This window comes from Lutra lutra, chromosome 5 (assembly GCF_902655055.1).
Source record: "Lutra lutra chromosome 5, mLutLut1.2, whole genome shotgun sequence".
Lineage (NCBI taxonomy): Eukaryota > Metazoa > Chordata > Mammalia > Carnivora > Mustelidae > Lutra > Lutra lutra.
In genome coordinates this window covers 30,537,743-30,554,609 of record NC_062282.1, presented here as the reverse complement: position 1 = coordinate 30,554,609, position 16,867 = coordinate 30,537,743, and the positions used below count along the sequence as shown (strand labels likewise).

Sequence of the window (16,867 nt, the reverse complement as noted above, 5' to 3'; positions counted from 1 at the left end):
GTTAACGGGCTAAATGCCCCAATCAAAAGACACAGGGTATCAGAATGGATAAAAAAACAAAAACCATCTATATGTTGCCTACAAGAAACTCATCTTACACCCGAAGACACCTCCAGGTTTAAAGTGAGGGGGTGGAAAAGAATTTACCATGCTAATGGACATCAGAAGAAAGCAGGAGTGGCAATCCTTATATCAGATCAATTAGATTTTAAGCCAAAGATTATAATAAGAGATGAGGAAGGACACTATATCATACTCAAAGGAACTGTCCAACAAGAAGATCTAACAATTTTAAATATCTATGCCCCTAACGTGGGAGCAGCCAACTATATAAACCAATTAATAACAAAATCAAAGAAACACATTGACAAGAATACAATAAGAGTAGGGGATTTTAACACTCCCCTCACTGAAATGGACAGATCATCCAAGCAAAAGATCAACAAGGAAATCAAGGCCTTAAATGACACACTGGACCAGATGGACATCACAGATATATTCAGAACATTTCATCCCAAAGCAACAGAATACACATTCTTCTCTAGTGCACATGGAACGTTCTCCAGAATAGATCACATTCTTGGTCCTAAATCAAGTCTCAACCGGTATCAAAAGATTGGGATCATTCCCTGCATATTTTCAGACCACAATGCTCTAAAGCTAGAACTCAATAACAAGAGGAAATTTGGAAAGAACCCAAATACATGGAGACTAAACAGCATCCTTCTAAAGAATGAATGGGTCAACCAGGAAATCAAAGAAGAATTGAAAAAAATTATGGAAACAAATGATAATGAAAACACAACAGTTCAGAATCTGTGGGACACAACAAAGGCAGTCCTGAGAGGAAAATATATAGCGGTACAAGCCTTTCTCAAGAAACAAGAAAGGTCTCAGGTACACAACCTAACCCTACACCTAAAGGAGCTGGAGAAAGAACAAGAAAGAAAGCCTAAACCCAGCAGGAGAAGAGAAATCATAAAGATCAGAGCAGAAATCAATGAAATAGAAACCAAAAAAACAATAGAACAAATCAACGAAACTAGGAGCTGGTTCTTTGAAAGAATTAATAAGATTGATAAACCCCTGGCCAGACTTATCAAAAAGAAAAGAGAGAGGACCCAAATAAATAAAATCATGAATGAAAGAGGAGAGATCACAACGAACACCAAAGAAATACAGACAATTATAAGAACATACTATGAGCAACTCTACGCCAACAAATTTGACAATCTGGAAGAAATGGGTGCATTCCTAGAGACATATAAACTACCACAACTGAACCAGGAAGAAATAGAAAGCCTGAACAGACCCATAACCAGTAAGGAGATTGAAACAGTCATCAAAAATCTCCAAACAAACAAAAGCCCAGGGCCAGACGGCTTCCCGGGGGAATTCTACCAAACATTTAAAGAAGAACTAATTCCTATTCTCCTGAAACTGTTCCAAAAAATAGCAATAGAAGGAAAACTTCCAAACTCATTTTATGAGGCCAGCATCACCTTGATCCCAAAACCAGACAAGGATCCCAACAAAAAAGAGAACTACAGACCAATATCCTTGATGAACACAGATGCAAAAATTCTCGCCAAAATACTAGCCAATAGGATTCAACAGTACGTTAAAAGGATTATTCACCACGACCAAGTGGGATTTATTCCAGGGATGCAAGGCTGGTTCAACATCCTCAAATCAATCAATGTGATACAACACATTAATAAAAGAAACAACAAGAACCATATGATACTCTCCATAGATGCTGAAAAAGCATTTGACAAAGTACAGCATCCCTTCCTGATCAAAACTCTTCAAAGTGTAGGAATAGACGGCACATACCTCAATATTATCAAAGCCATCTATGAAAAACCCACCGCAAATATCATTCTCAATGGAGAAAAACTGAAAGCTTTTCCGCTAAGGTCAGGAACACGGCAGGGATGTCCATTATCACCACTGCTATTCAACATAGTACTAGAAGTCCTAGCCTCAGCAATCAGACAACAAAAGGAAATTAAAGGCATCCAAATCGGCAAAGAAGAAGTCAAACTATCACTCTTCGCAGATGATATGATACTATATGTGGAAAACCCAAAAGACTCCACTCCAAAACTGCTAGAACTTGTACAGGAATTCAGTAAAGTGTCAGGATATAAAATCAATGCACAGAAATCAGTTGCATTTCTCTACACCAACAACAAGACAGAAGAAAGAGAAATTAAGGAGTCCATCCCATTTACAATTGCACCCAAAACTATAAGATACCTAGGAATAAACCTAACCAAAGAGACTAAGAATCTATACTCAGAAAACTATAAAGTACTCATGAAAGAAATTGAGGAAGACACAAAGAAATGGAAAAATGTTCCATGCTCCTGGATTGGAAGAATAAATATTGTGAAAATGTCTATGCTACCTAAAGCAATCTACACATTTAATGCAATTCCTATCAAAGTACCATCCATTTTTTTCAAAGAAATGGAACAAATAATCCTAAAATTTATATGGAACCAGAAAAGACCTCGAATAGCCAAAGGAATATTGAAAAAGAAAGCCAAAGTTGGTGGCATCACAATTCCGGACTTCAAGCTCTATTACAAAGCTGTCATCATCAAGACTGCATGGTACTGGCACAAAAACAGACACATAGATCAATGGAACAGAATAGAGAGCCCAGAAATGGACCCTCAACTCTATGGTCAACTCATCTTCGACAAAGCAGGAAAGAATGTCCAATGGAACAAAGACAGCCTCTTCAATAAATGGTGTTGGGAAAATTGGACAGCCACATGCAGAAAAATGAAATTGGATCATTTCCTTACACCACACACGAAAATAGACTCAAAATGGATGAAGGATCTCAATGTGAGAAAGGAATCCATCAAAATCCTCGAGGAAAACACAGGCAGCAACCTCTTCGACGTCAGCCGCAGCAACATCTTCCTAGGAACATCACCAAAGGCAAGGGAAGCAAGGGCAAAAATGAACTTTTGGGATTTTATCAAGATCAAAAGCTTTTGCACAGCAAAGGAAACAGTGAACAAAACCAAAAGACAACTGACAGAATGGGAGAAGATATTTACAAATGACATATCAGATAAAGGGCTAGTGTCCAAAATCTATAAAGAAGTTAGCAAACTCAACACCCAAAGAACAAATAATCCAATCAAGAAATGGGCAGAGGACATGAACAGACATTTCTGCAAAGAAGACATCCAGATGGCCAACAGACACATGAAAAAGTGCTCCATATCACTCGGCATCAGGGAAATACAAATCAAAACCACCATGAGATATCACCTCACACCAGTCAGAATGGCTAAAATTAACAAGTCAGGAAATGACAGATGCTGGCGAGGATGCGGAGAAAGGGGAACCCTCCTACACTGTTGGTGGGAATGCAAGCTGGTGCAACCACTCTGGAAAACAGCATGGAGGTTCCTCAAAATGTTGAAAATAGAACTACCCTATGACCCTGCCATTGCACTGCTGGGTATTTACCCTAAAGATACAAACATAGTGATCCGAAGGGGCACATGCACCCGAATGTTTATAGCAGCAATGTCTACAATAGCCAAACTATGGAAAGAACCTAGATGTCCATCTACAGACGAATGGATAAAGAAGATGTGGTATATATACACAATGGAATACTATGCAGCCATCAAAAGAAATGAAATCATGCCATTTGCGACGACATGGATGGAACTAGAGGGTATCATGCTTAGCGAAATAAGTCAATCGGAGAAAGACAACTATCATATGATCTCCCTGATATGAGGGAGAGGAGATGCAACATGGGGGGTCGAGGGGGTAGGAGAAGAGTAAATGAAACAAGATGGGATTGGGAGGGAGACAAACCATAAGTGACTCAATCTCACAAAACAAACTGAGGGTTGATGGGGGGAGGGGGTTGGGAGAGGGGGTGGGGTTATGGATATCGGGGAGTGTATGTGCTATGGTGAGTGTTGTGAAGTGTGTAAACCTGGCGATTCGCAGACCTGTACCCCTGGGGATAAAAATATATGTTTATAAAGCTGTAAAAAAAAAAAAGAAAGAAAGGATGAATACCCAAGTTTTGTAGCAACATGGACGGGACTGGAAGAGATTATGCTGAGTGAAATAAGTCAAGCAGAGAGAGTCAATTATCATATGGTTTCACTTATTTGTGGAGCATAACAAATAGCATAGAGGACAAGGGGAGATGGAGAGGAGAAGGGAGTTGAGGGAAATTGGAAGGGGAGGTGAACCATGAGAGACTATGGACTCTGAAAAACGATCTGAGAATTTTGAAGGGGTGGGGGGTGGGAGGTTGGGGGCACCAGGTGGTGGGTATTGTAGAGGGCACGGATTGCATGGAGCACTGGGTGTGGTGCAAAATAATGAATACTGTTATGCTGAAAAAAAATAAAAAAATTAAAAAAAAAAATCTTTAAAAAAAAAAAAAGGGGGATTATTCACCACGACCAAGTGGGATTTAGTCCTGGGCTGCACGGTTGGTTCAACATCTGCAAATCAATCAATGTGATACAATACTTTAATAAAAGAAAGAACAAGAACCATATGATACTCTCAATAGATGCTGAAAAAGCATTTGACAAAGTACGGCATCCTTTCTTGATCAAAACTCTTCAAAGTGTAGTGATAGAGGGTACATTCCTCAATATCATCAAAGCCATCTATGAAAAACCCACAGCAAATATTATTCTTTTTTTTTTAAAGATTTTATTTATTTATTTGACAGAGAGAGATCACAAGTAGGCAGAGAGGCAGGCAGAGAGAGAGAGGAGGAAGCAGGCTCCCTGCTGAGCAGAGAGCCCGATGCGGGACTCGATCCCAGGACCCTGAGATCATGACCTGAGCCGAAGACAGAGGCTTAACCCACTGAGCCACCCAGGTGCCCCGCAAATATTATTCTCAATGGGGAAAAACTGAGAGCTTTTCTGCTAAGGTTAGGAACACAGCAGGGCTGTCCACTATCACCACTGCTATCTTCAACATAGTACTAGAAGTCCTAGCCTCAGTAATCAGACAACAAAAAGAAATAAAAGGCATCTGAATCGGCAAAGAAGAAGTCAAACTCTCACTCTTTGCAGAAGATATGATACTTTATGTGGAAAACCCAAAAGAATTCACTCCAAAATGCTAGAACTTGTATAGGAATTCAGTAAAGTGTCAGGATATAAAATCAATGCACAGAAATCAGTTGCATTTCTTTATACCAACAACAAGACAGAAGAAAGAAAAATTAAGAAGTTGATCCCATTTACAATTGCACCCAAAACCATTAATATACCTAGGAATAAACCTAACCAAAGAGGCAAAGAATCAGTACTCAGAGAACTATAAAGTACTCATGAAAGAAATTGAGGAAGATACAAAGAAATGGAAAAGCGTTCCATGTTCATTGATTGGAAGAATAAATATTGTGAAAATGTCTATGCTACCTAAAGCAACGTACTCATTTAATGCAACCCCTATCAAAACACCATCGATTTTTTTCAAAGAAATGGAACAAATAATCCTAAAATTTATATGGAACCAAAAAGACCTTGAATAGACAGAGGAATGTTGAAAAAGAAAGCCAAAGCTGCTGGCATCACAATTCTAGACTTCAAGCTCTATTACAAAGCTGTCATCATCAAGACAGTATGGTACTGGCACAAAAACAGACACACAGATCAATGAAATAGAATAGAGAGCCCAGAAATAGACGTTCAACTCTATGGTCAACTAATCTTCGACAAAGGGGGAAGAGAATGTCCAATGGAAAAAAAAAACAGTCTCTTCAACAAATTGTGCTGGGAAAATTGGACAGCCACATGTAGAAAAATGAAACTGGACCATTTCCTTACACCACACACAAAAATAGATTCCAAATGGATGGAAGACCTCAATGTGAGACACGAATCCATCAAAACCCTTGAGAAGGGGCGCCTGGGTGGCTCAGAGTGTTAAGCCTCTGCCTTCAGCTCAGGTCATGATCTTGGGTTCCTGGATCGAGTCCCATATCAGGCTCTCTGATCAGCAGGGGGCCTGCTTCCCCCTCTCTGTCTCTGCCTGCCTCTCTGCCTACTTGTGATCTTTGTCAAATAAATAAATAAAATCTTAAAATTAAAAAAATAAAATAAAAAAACAAAAGACCCTTGAGGAGAACACAGGCAGCAACATTTTCCTAGAAATATTGCAAAGGCAAGGAAAGTAAGGGCAAAAATGAACTATTGGGACTTCATCAAGATCAAAGCTTTTGCATAACAAAGGAGATAGTCAACAAAACCACAAGACAACTGACATAATGGGAGAAGATATTTACAAATGCCATATCAGATAAAGGGCTGGTATGTAAAATCTACAAAGAACTTATCAAACTCAACACCCAAAGAACAAATAATCCAACCAAGAAATGGGCAGAGGACATGAACAGACATTTCTGCAAAGAAGACATCCAGATGGCCAACAGACACATGAAAAAATGTTCAACATCACTTGGCATCAGGGAAATAAAATCAAAACCACAATGAGTTACCACCTCACAGCAGTCAGAATGGCTAAAATTAACAAGTCAGGAAATGACAGATGTTGGAGAGATTGGGGAGAAAAGGGAACTCTCCCTGTTGGTGGGAATGTAAGCTGGTACAGCTACTCTGGAAAACAGCATGGAGGTTCCTCAAAAAGTTTAAAATAGAGGTACCCTGCAACCCAGCAATCACATTACTGGATATTTACCCTAAAGATATAAATGTAGTGATTCGAAGGGGCATGTGAACCCAAATGTTTATAGCAGCAATGTCCACAATAGCCAAACTATGGAAAGAACCTAGATGTCCATCCACAGATGAATGGATAAAGAAGATGTGGTATACATATACAATGGAATACTATGCAGCCATCAAAAGAAATGAAATCTTGCCATTTGCAACAACATGGGTAGAACTAGAGGGTATTATGCTGAGTGAAATAAGTCAATCAAAGAAAGACAATTATCATATGATCTCCCTGATATGAGGAATTTGAGAGGTAGAGTGGGGTTTTTAGGAGATAGGGAAGATAAAAATGAAACAAGATGGGATCAGGAAAGAGACAAACCATAAGAGACTCAATCTCATGAAACAAACTGAGGGTTGCTGGGGGGAGGAGGGTTATGGAGAGAGTAGTTGGGTTATGGACATTGGGGAGGGTATTTGCTATGGTGAGTGCTGTGAAGTGTGTAAACCTGACGATTCACAGACCTGGGGCAAAAAATACATTACATGTTAATAAAAATAATTAATAACTTAAAAAAAGGGAAAGATTTAAACGGAAATCTTCCAACAGAAGGTATAGAGTAGCCAACAAGGACATGAAAAGGTGTTTAATGTCGTAGGTTATCAGGGAAGTAGAAATTAAAGCCATAATGAGATACTACTATCTAGCTAAAATTAGAGTGACCATATCAAGTGTTGGTGAGGATGTGAAGCAGCTAGAATTCTCACACATTGCTTATGAGAGTGTAAATATACCATCACTTTGGAAAACAACTTGGCAGGTTTTTATAAAGTTCAACATATCCTACCTTATGATGTCATTCCACTCCTAGGAATATAATAAAGAGAAATGAAAGCATATGTCCACAAAAAGACTTGTATACAAATATTCACAGAAGCTTTATTCATAACTGCTGAAAACTGTCAACAAACCAGGTGTCCCCCTCAAAAAAAATAAGTTAACTGTAGTAAATTCACAATGGACTTCTAGTCCACAATTTAAAAAAAAAAAAAAAGGCGGGAAATAAAGATACCTGCAACGATATATATATATATGAATGCATTGAAGCTAGAGACAAAAAAGTACATAACATCTGATTCCATTTATATTAAGACCAAGTACAGACCAAATCAATATATAGGATGATAAAAATCAGAACAGGGTTTGCCTCTGCAGGAATGAGGGAATGGACTAGAAAGTGGCACCAAATACCTTTTGGGAAAATGAAATTAATGGTTACAAAGGAGTACATACATTTATCAAAACTCATTGAACTGTACACTTAGATCTGGGCATTTTGCTATGTGTAAAGTATTTCTTCAATAAATAAAAGAGGAAAAAGAAAACAATCCTGAAAGCAAAAACACATAACCATAAGAAAAAAACAGATACACTAAAATGTAGGTTCCACTCTCTATCCAGATTACTGAATTACTTATAAAAATGTGACTTCACATGAGGCACCCAGGTGCCTCAGTCGGTTAAGCATCTGCCTTTGGCTCAAGTCATAATCCCTGGGTCCTGGGATTGAGCCCAGCAGGGGAGCCTGCTTCTCCCTTTCCCTTTGCCACCCCCCACTCCAACTCATGCACATGCACACGCTCTCTTGCTCTCTCTCTCAAATAAATAAATAAAATCTTTAAAAAATTTCTTAAAAATCCATGACTTCACAAGGGAGTAAAGAAAAGTAATATAAAATTAAGCAAATTATCTCTAAGTTTTACTTTAAAAAACAGACACACATAGAACAGGATTCGTCAAGAGGCACATTTTTACACAACCTGAGCGATCCTTCCTTTAGCAATCTATGTTTATGGTCAGCCAGCCCTAGGAAAGTTCCTTAACATTTTCATCACAGTGAAATCTAGTTCCAGTGATTCATCTCAAAGATAATGAGTAGCAACTGATGGAAACAGCTGGGCTCTGGAGCCAGACAAACCTAAATTCAAAGCCTGTCTGTGCCTGAGTTGCTCTGTGACTTGGACTAGAAGCTCTGCTTCTCTGAGCCTCAATTTCCTCATCAGTAAAATGCAGAAAGGTTTGTTCTGATCATTAAAGAAAATAACATATGGGAAACACTCAGTGCCTGGAGCACAGACAGACAGCTCTCATAACCAATGTCTGCAGTTATGACTAATGGGGGGCAGGTAGCCTGAGGAAAGGTGGTGGACGTAGGCGGCGGCTGAAGTTTTCAGAAGTGAGATATTTATTTTGCTGAGCAACCAACCCCTATGTCACCTTGGCTGATGCCTGAACCTCAGAGGGCATTTTTTATACTAATGGAACCACCCTATCCTCCCCCTCATTTTATGACCCCAGAGATCTGATTCTGGTTTGGCCCCTTAGCATCCACAAAATGAACAAATGCACAAACAACAGGGCTCAGAATGGCTACCTGGATTTTCCATAATGTGGTTATGGTTCAATATACAGTTTTTAAGGAAAATAGAAACTGCCACCAGGTGACTTCAAATCCCATTCCTTAAAAAGAACATAATTATAGGAAGAGTGGACGGACTTTCAGATCGCTTTTCTAAATATGAGTTTAGGACCTGGGGGTATTCCCATATCAAGATCCTATCTCTATAGTCTACCCACTCGGTTCCTGTGGAAATAAGCATGTCTGCTTCCTTAGTTTGCCTGTAGAATTTGAAAATAATCCCAGTAGAGATTACATATTATCTGGGTCCAAAATAGGATTTCTGTGGCTTCACACTTTTGTCATCATATCACATCAGAAAATCTCAGAATCGTAGGGGATCTCTTTGAAGGTCATGCCGCCACCTTTGCAGCTCCGCCTACTGAGAATCTGTGGTTAGCTCTATCATTTCCATTGTCTTGAACTTCATTACCTTGAAAGGCTCCTTAATTCATGGATGGAAAGCTCAAATTGGAGAGTTCCTTCTTCTGATGAAATAAAATCTCCCTTGCATATTATCCCTCAGGATTCCTTACCCACCCCTGGAAGAAAAACAGGACTGATGCACTTCCCCTTCACATGGTAGGTCTTCTCCACCACAGGAGCGGCCAGCAACTTCCCTGACCACACCGTCCAAACCAATTGCTCCTTATCATTACCTACTTGTGCCTTTGCTGTTTCCTTCCAAATGCTTAGCAAAATTTGCTATTGTTTTTTGTATGTATTTTTTTGTAAGACAATGTTAGCTCTCGGAGGGCCACGCTGAGCGATCTCAGTTATGGCTGTCCTGCCAACACCCCGCCCTGACCCTGGCACATCACGGGTACTCAGTGGACACTGGATACCTGAGTACATGTCTTTAGATATTTTTAAATAGTTCATATTCTCTCCTTAGCTCTCTGTGACCTGACCATATATCTTTATTCTTTCTGAGAGTTTTCCAAGTGCCAAGGCCAGAGAGCAAGAGGGTAACAAATCTCTGTAAAGGAGACTGGCATGAAGAAATGGGAAGTGGTGAGGTTGTAGAACTGGCCAGAGTACATGCTTTGCCCAAAGGCACTCAAATTCAAGAAATTTTTAACCACTAGGATTACTGAGCATAACATGTCTGTGGCTGGACTGGGCCGAACTGGGCCTGCAGGCCACCATTTTACTGGCCCTCTTTCAACCCTTTTTTTCTTGATCATAGTTTCCAGATTCCTCATCTCCCTCCCTTCGGAATATTCCAGTATGTCAGTATCCCTCTTAAGTTTGCTTAATTGACCAGGAAGTCACAGCACTCAAAGCACATGGGACTTTTACCTTCTGTGATCTGGGTAGTAAAATGCTCTCATAGGAGCCCAGGAGGCCTGAGGTCTCTCAGCAGATGTCCCACATTGTTGTTGGCTCCAACTGAATTTGTAGTCAATATGTCTTTTCTTTTTACCATGAGCTGCTGACAACCTACTTAATGATAATAATATTTATGTAACAACCTAAACAAAGGTCTCTGGCCTTGGAAGAATTCAGGCCATATACACTTCTTGATGATGTTTTCTTTCCGCACAATTCCTGACAAGAACAGGATTCCCCAATCACTCTGAGCTCCCATAAGGGAGGAGACAAGGGAATAATCCAGTCAGTTGCCCTTCCTGACCAAGGTAATTAAACAAGACCAACAGACTTGCTTGCATACTAAAATCATCTCAGGCCCCATCCCTGGAGACTCTACGTTTGAGAACCACCTATTTAGATCAGGGTTGACAAACCTTTTTACTAAAGAGCCAGATAGCAAATATTTTAGGTTTTGTGGGGCAAGAGGCAAAATTGAAGATACTATGTTGGTACTTAAATAACTGTTTAACATGTAGCCATTTGTTATAGGTTAATTGTGTCTTGTCCTCTCTCTCCAGAGAAGATACGTTGATGTCCTAATCTCTAGCACACCAGAATGTGGCCTCGTTTAGAATAAGGATGTTTGAGAAATAATCAAGTTGAGATGATATTATTAGGACAGGCCCTATTCCAAAGTGGCTGGTGTCCTTATAAAAAGGGGAAACGTGGACATAGAAAGAAACACAGGAGAATATTATCTATAAGCCAAGGAATGCCTGAGGTTACCATAAGCTGAGTAAGGCATAGAATGTGTCCTTGATTTTGTGACACAAATGTGACACCTTGATTTTGGACTAAGCCTCTATACAGGTGAGATAATAAACCTGTGTTTAAGTCACTCAGCTTGTGGTTCTTTGTTATGGCAGCCCTAGAAAACTAATACACCATTTAAAATTGAAAAACAATTCTTAGCCCAAGGGCCATATAAAAACAAGAAGGCAGATGTGGCCCATGGAACGTATCTAGACTATGTCCAACCATGATGTCGATGGTTCAATATCCTGGGAATCAACTTGTTGTTCATAATCTCATAGTAGACCCAGTCTGAGGTCCCCAAGTCTAACTCAAATATTACCTCTTTGGAGAGGTTTTCCCTCATCTCTATAATGTTAACTGTGCACTTCAAGAGTCCTGCCAGCCTTGCTCATTGCCACATCCTTACAACCTGACACATACCAAGTTTCAATAAATATTAAATGAATGAGTGAATTTAAGACAGATAATCACAAGCTCAGTTTTCAGAGAAGCAACTTAAAGCCACAGGATATCACTGATTGCCTGAAGTGACACGGCAGAAAACCCGGGATCAAAATCCACTGTCCAGACTGCCGAACTTACAGTCCTTTCATTGTGCCACTCCACCTCTTCAACATACCTAAGCCTGTCCTGAAACACCGGCACTTAAGACGCAACACGTTATCCACATTTTTACAGGAGAGGTTCCCAAATAACAAGGGATATTAGGAACTCAGGTGTCGTAAACAGCCAGCCAGCCATTAAGCAGCCACAGGCAGGCTGAGCAGGAGGTACACCAGACCATTTACCGAGGAAAACTCCGTGGTAGACTTTTCTCAGAGCTACATAGCTCCCATCTGCTTTTTTAACCACACTTCGATTTCATTCTGGGAAACCAGTTCTCTTCCAGTGGATAGCCATGGCAGGAAGTAGTTCTTAGAGCCTGCCTTCCAACTGCAAAGAAAATGACCAGTCCATATAATTCCTGCCCATGGACACGGTCAGGGGCCGGCAACGACCTAAGCCCACCTGATAGCACACCAGCTCCCAGACTCTGTAACTCCCAAATGACAGATGACATAGCAGATCAGTTACTGACTGCTGTAGAGTAAATAGCCACAAACTTAGCATCTTAAATCAATGTGTGTTTATTTGTTCACAGTTCTACAGGTCAGAATTCGGGGATGCCGTGGCTGTGTTCTTTGCTCACAGTCTGGGATGGCTAATTTTATATGTCAACTTGACTGGGCTAAGGAATGTCCACACAGATGGTAAAATATTATTTCTGGATGTGTCTGTGAGGATGTTTCTGGAAAAGATTAGCTGTTGGATTGGTGAGTAAAGGAGTTGGCCCTCACCAACCTGGGCAGGCATCATCCAATTGTGGGGCCTATATAGAACAGAAAGGTGGAGGAAGGGCAAATCTGCTCTCTGCTTAAGCTGGGATATCCATCTTCTTCTCCTGCCTTTGCACATCAGTGCTCTTGGTTCTTGGGCCTTCGCACTTGGACTAGCATCTACACTATCTCAGGCCTCAGGACTCAGACGATACTATACCATTGGCTTTCCTTTTTCTCTAGCTTGTAGATGGCAGCTCATAGGACTTCTCTGCCTCCATAATCATGCAAAACAATTCCTTTAATAAACCTTCTCTTACCTATACCTATGTATATATTCTATTGGTTCGGTTTCTCTGGAGAACCCTGACTAATACAAGATCTCAAAGATGCTGGCTGGCTGTGTCCCCATTTGAAACCTCCTCCAAGTTCATTCCTGTTATTAGAATTGAGTTCCTTACAGTTGCAGGGCTGAGTTCCTTGTTTCGTTTTTAGCTGTTGTCAGCTCCTTGCACCCATTCTGTGGTCCTGGCATAGGGACCCTTCCATCTTCAAAGCCAGCCATTCCACATAACATCCTTGTGATGTTTCAAATCTCTTGGACTTCCCTTTCTGCCTTCTTCTGCTACCTTAAAGAGCTCATATGATGATGAGGCCCATCCTGATCATCTCCATCTGTTAAGGTCGATTGATTTAGACTTAATCTCCAGAACATCCTTTCACTGAGTAGATTTGTGTTCTACCCAGGAACCAGGGATAGGAATTTGGGGTTTTCTATAAAATGGTGCCTACCTAGAGGTCATCTTCATTGCAGAGGCAAAAGTGGGGATCATGTCCCAGCCATTCAGTTCTTGCTGGGAGACAGAGACAGTTGTTGTGTTTCCCACATCCTTCCTAAGCTTATGGTGCTTCCTTGGTTCCTACCATTCCCAAACTTAGTCTCCCAGCCTGTCATTAAACCTGATAACTCTTTTTTTTTATTTTATTTATTTATTTGACAGACAGAGATCACAAGTAGGCAGAGAGGCAGGCAGAGAGAGAGGAAGGGAAGCAGGCTCCCTACTGAGCAGAGAGCCTGATGTAGGGCTCGATCCCAAGACCCTGGGATCATGACCTGAGCTGAAGGCAGAGGCTTTAATCCACTGAACCACCCAGGCACCCCCAAACCTGATAACTCTAAATACAAATAAATAAATCTCCCTTTACCTAATATTAGCCCAAACTGCCTTCTGTTGCAATCAAGAAACCTGACCGTCTTGGGGTGCCTGGGTGGCTCAGTCATTAAGCTTCTGCCTTTGGCTCAGGTCATGATCCCAGGATCCTGGGATCCAGCCCTGCATCCAGCTCCCTGCTCAGCAGGAAGCCTGCTTCTCCCTCTCTCACTCTACCTGCTTACGTTCTCTCTCTTGCTATGTTTCTGTCAAAAAATAAATAAAATCTTAAAAAAGAAAGAAAGAAAGAAAGAAATCTGACTGTCTTAAGTTCCAGACGATACCCAGTAATCCACCACAGAACAGGGATTCTTATGGAAAGAGGAGTGTGATAGGGTAGGAAAGATCCATGGACAACTTTGTCAAACCACATACCCCCTTCCTCATAAATCTGATATGCTAGTTTAAAATACTGGAATTCTCTTAAACTATAGAAAAGAAGTGACTGTTTGTTTAATTTTTTTTTAAGATTTTATTTCTTTATCTGACAAAGAGAGAGATCACAAGTAGGCAGAGAGGCAGGCAGAGAGAGAGAGAGAGGGATAAGCAGGCTCCCCGCTGAGCAGAGAGCCTGATGCGGGGCTGGATCCCAGAGCGCTGGGACCATGACCAGAGCTGAAGGCAGAGGCTCAACCCACTGAGCCACCCAGGCACCCCTGTTTAATATTTTAAATATGGAACTCTTCACAAATTTGTGTGTCAGCCTTGCACAAGGGACATGCGAATCTCCTGTATTCTTCATTTATTTAATTTTTTAAAGATTTTATTTATTTATTTGACACAGAGAGAGAGAAAGAGAGGGAGGAGGGAGGAAGGGAACTCACAAGCAGTGGCAGCAGCAGAGGAGAGGGAGAAGCAGCCCTCCCTGCTGAGCAGGGAGCCCAATGCAGGACTCGATCCCAGGACCCTGAGATCATGACCTGAGCCAAAGGCAGACAACGCTTAACTGACTGAGCCACCCAGGCACCGCTGTATTCTTTCATTTAAACAAAAGTCGTCAGTGGTCTATATGGTAAAAAATAAATTAAGTGGTCACACTGAACAAAGACATGTTCTAATTTTTTTTAAAAAACGGACTACACAGAAGCTGAAATTAAACAATCTGACACTGGTTGGAAAGTGAAAAATCTGTGAAAAATTCTTTCTTTTGACCTCATGCAGTTGAACTAAATTTAAATTCATGTTTTCCTAAAGCAAACTAATTCTTCCCAAAGATTCAGCCAGACAACAGAGGCCTCGAGGTTCAGGTTTCACGCTGGAGCTTGCGAGCATGGTCCCCTCTCAGCGTAAGAGCTGATGTGAGCAGGGTTGCTAGAGCAGCTTCTGTGGAAGCTTTCATGTATCAGCATAGCCCTTTCCAGTTCAAAGCTTCTCCCCTGGGATTTCTGTGATCTATGGGGTGAAGAGTCTTGGTCAATTCATTTGAGTCTGGTCACGAGAGCCCAATCTGTCACCTCTGACTTAGGTTTTTCTGACCTTAGACAACTCCAGAAAGTATAACTGTTCCAGACTAGACAGGGTGATTAGCCTAGGTACCACAGGTTAAGCAGAAAAGGGAAGACGAAGCCACCCGCCTCGCCCTGAACCTTGATTTTGTTTATAGATGGCAACATTTATGTGGAAAAATGTGTTTGTGCCAGCCTCCTTGAGCAGGACTGGGGTAGTTCTCTCCTCCTTTGTTGAACTGAGCTTGGAAAAAGCACCTCCGAGTGAGGAATGGCTGGCACTGGCAGAACGGGCTGTATATTTCCACAGTCTACTCCAACATAAACAGACCAGGCTTCTTAGTTCGTGAAGAGCCAGGAACTCCCCTGCTCGGAGAAGACAAAGGCCACAGCCAGGGAAATCAGGAAATAGATCAAGTGCACAATGTGTGCCCATCTTTCTCAGCTCCCTCCCCGTCCATATCCAGGCACTCACTTTCCTCTGCATGGTTTCCCGTACCCTGGAATGTGGTGTTTAGCTTTTAGCTCCAGGATGTGGTGCTCTGAACCTCTCAGGCATCCTTGTCTTTTAGGCGCAGGCAGGGAAAGTGAGAGAGACATTTCGTACTCTGAGCTCTTGAATCCTGGATGCAAAGGGCATCTGGGCAGCACGGGGATGGTCCCTCAGACTCCAGAGCCTGATGGCCAGATGTGAATCTAGCAACATCACTGCATTTGTCAGGGAAAGTGCTGTATTTAACAACATATACCCAGATCTCAGAGACTAAGCAAAACACAGGCTTACTGCTCACTCAGGTCACTTAGCAAAGTGCTTCTGTAGGCTCTGCTCCACACAGGGACTCAGGCTCACTGCACCCACGGCATCACCCAGGGCCCTGCAGTTAAGTCAGGGAAGGGCGATCATGGTCTGGAGATGTGTCTCACTCTCACCTGCTAGCCAGGGACCAGCACTCAGTTATACAGTGTCACCCGCCTACAAGGGAGATTGGGAAATGCAGTGTAGCTGTGTGCCTACAGGGAAATAGAAAATGGTTTGGCGAACAACTACCTGGTGTCTGCCACAGTCACTTACTTAAGGAAGTTTCTATGTTATATGTTTTTGCCTCTTTCCCTGTTAACTGTATTACTCAAGATCCTCCAGAGAAACAAAATGTATGTGTGTGTTTGTGTATGTTTGTGTGTGCGTATGTGTGTGTGTGGGTGTGTGTGTGTGAGAGAGAGAGAGAGAGAGAGGAGACAGACAGACACCTATAGAGACAGAGACAGAGAAAGAGAAAGACTGACTTTACGAAACTGGCTCACACAACTGCTGAAGCTGGCTAGTCCAAAATCTACAGGGCAGATCTTCAGGCAAGAGTTTATCTAGGCTTGAGTTTGAATCTGAGATCAGTCTGAAGGCAAAATTCCTCCTCCAACTGATTGGATGAGGCCCACACATTATGGAAGTACCCTGCTTCAAAGCCTACTGATTTAAATTTAATTTAATTAATTTTTTTTTTTTACAAATTTAAATGACTTTATTGAGAATTTGGAACGGTCTCTGGGAGGAGTCACTTTGCACAGCACACAGATTTTCTCTCTCTCCTTTTTTGTCTTCTACCTCTT

General features: G+C 41.4%; 1 pseudogene; it reads right to left on the bottom strand.

Moving 5' to 3' along the window:
* Positions 1 to 14,485: 14,485 nt before the first annotated feature.
* LOC125101443 (uncharacterized) lies at positions 14,486 to 14,578 on the bottom strand (annotated as a pseudogene).
* Positions 14,579 to 16,867: the final 2,289 nt, after the last annotated feature.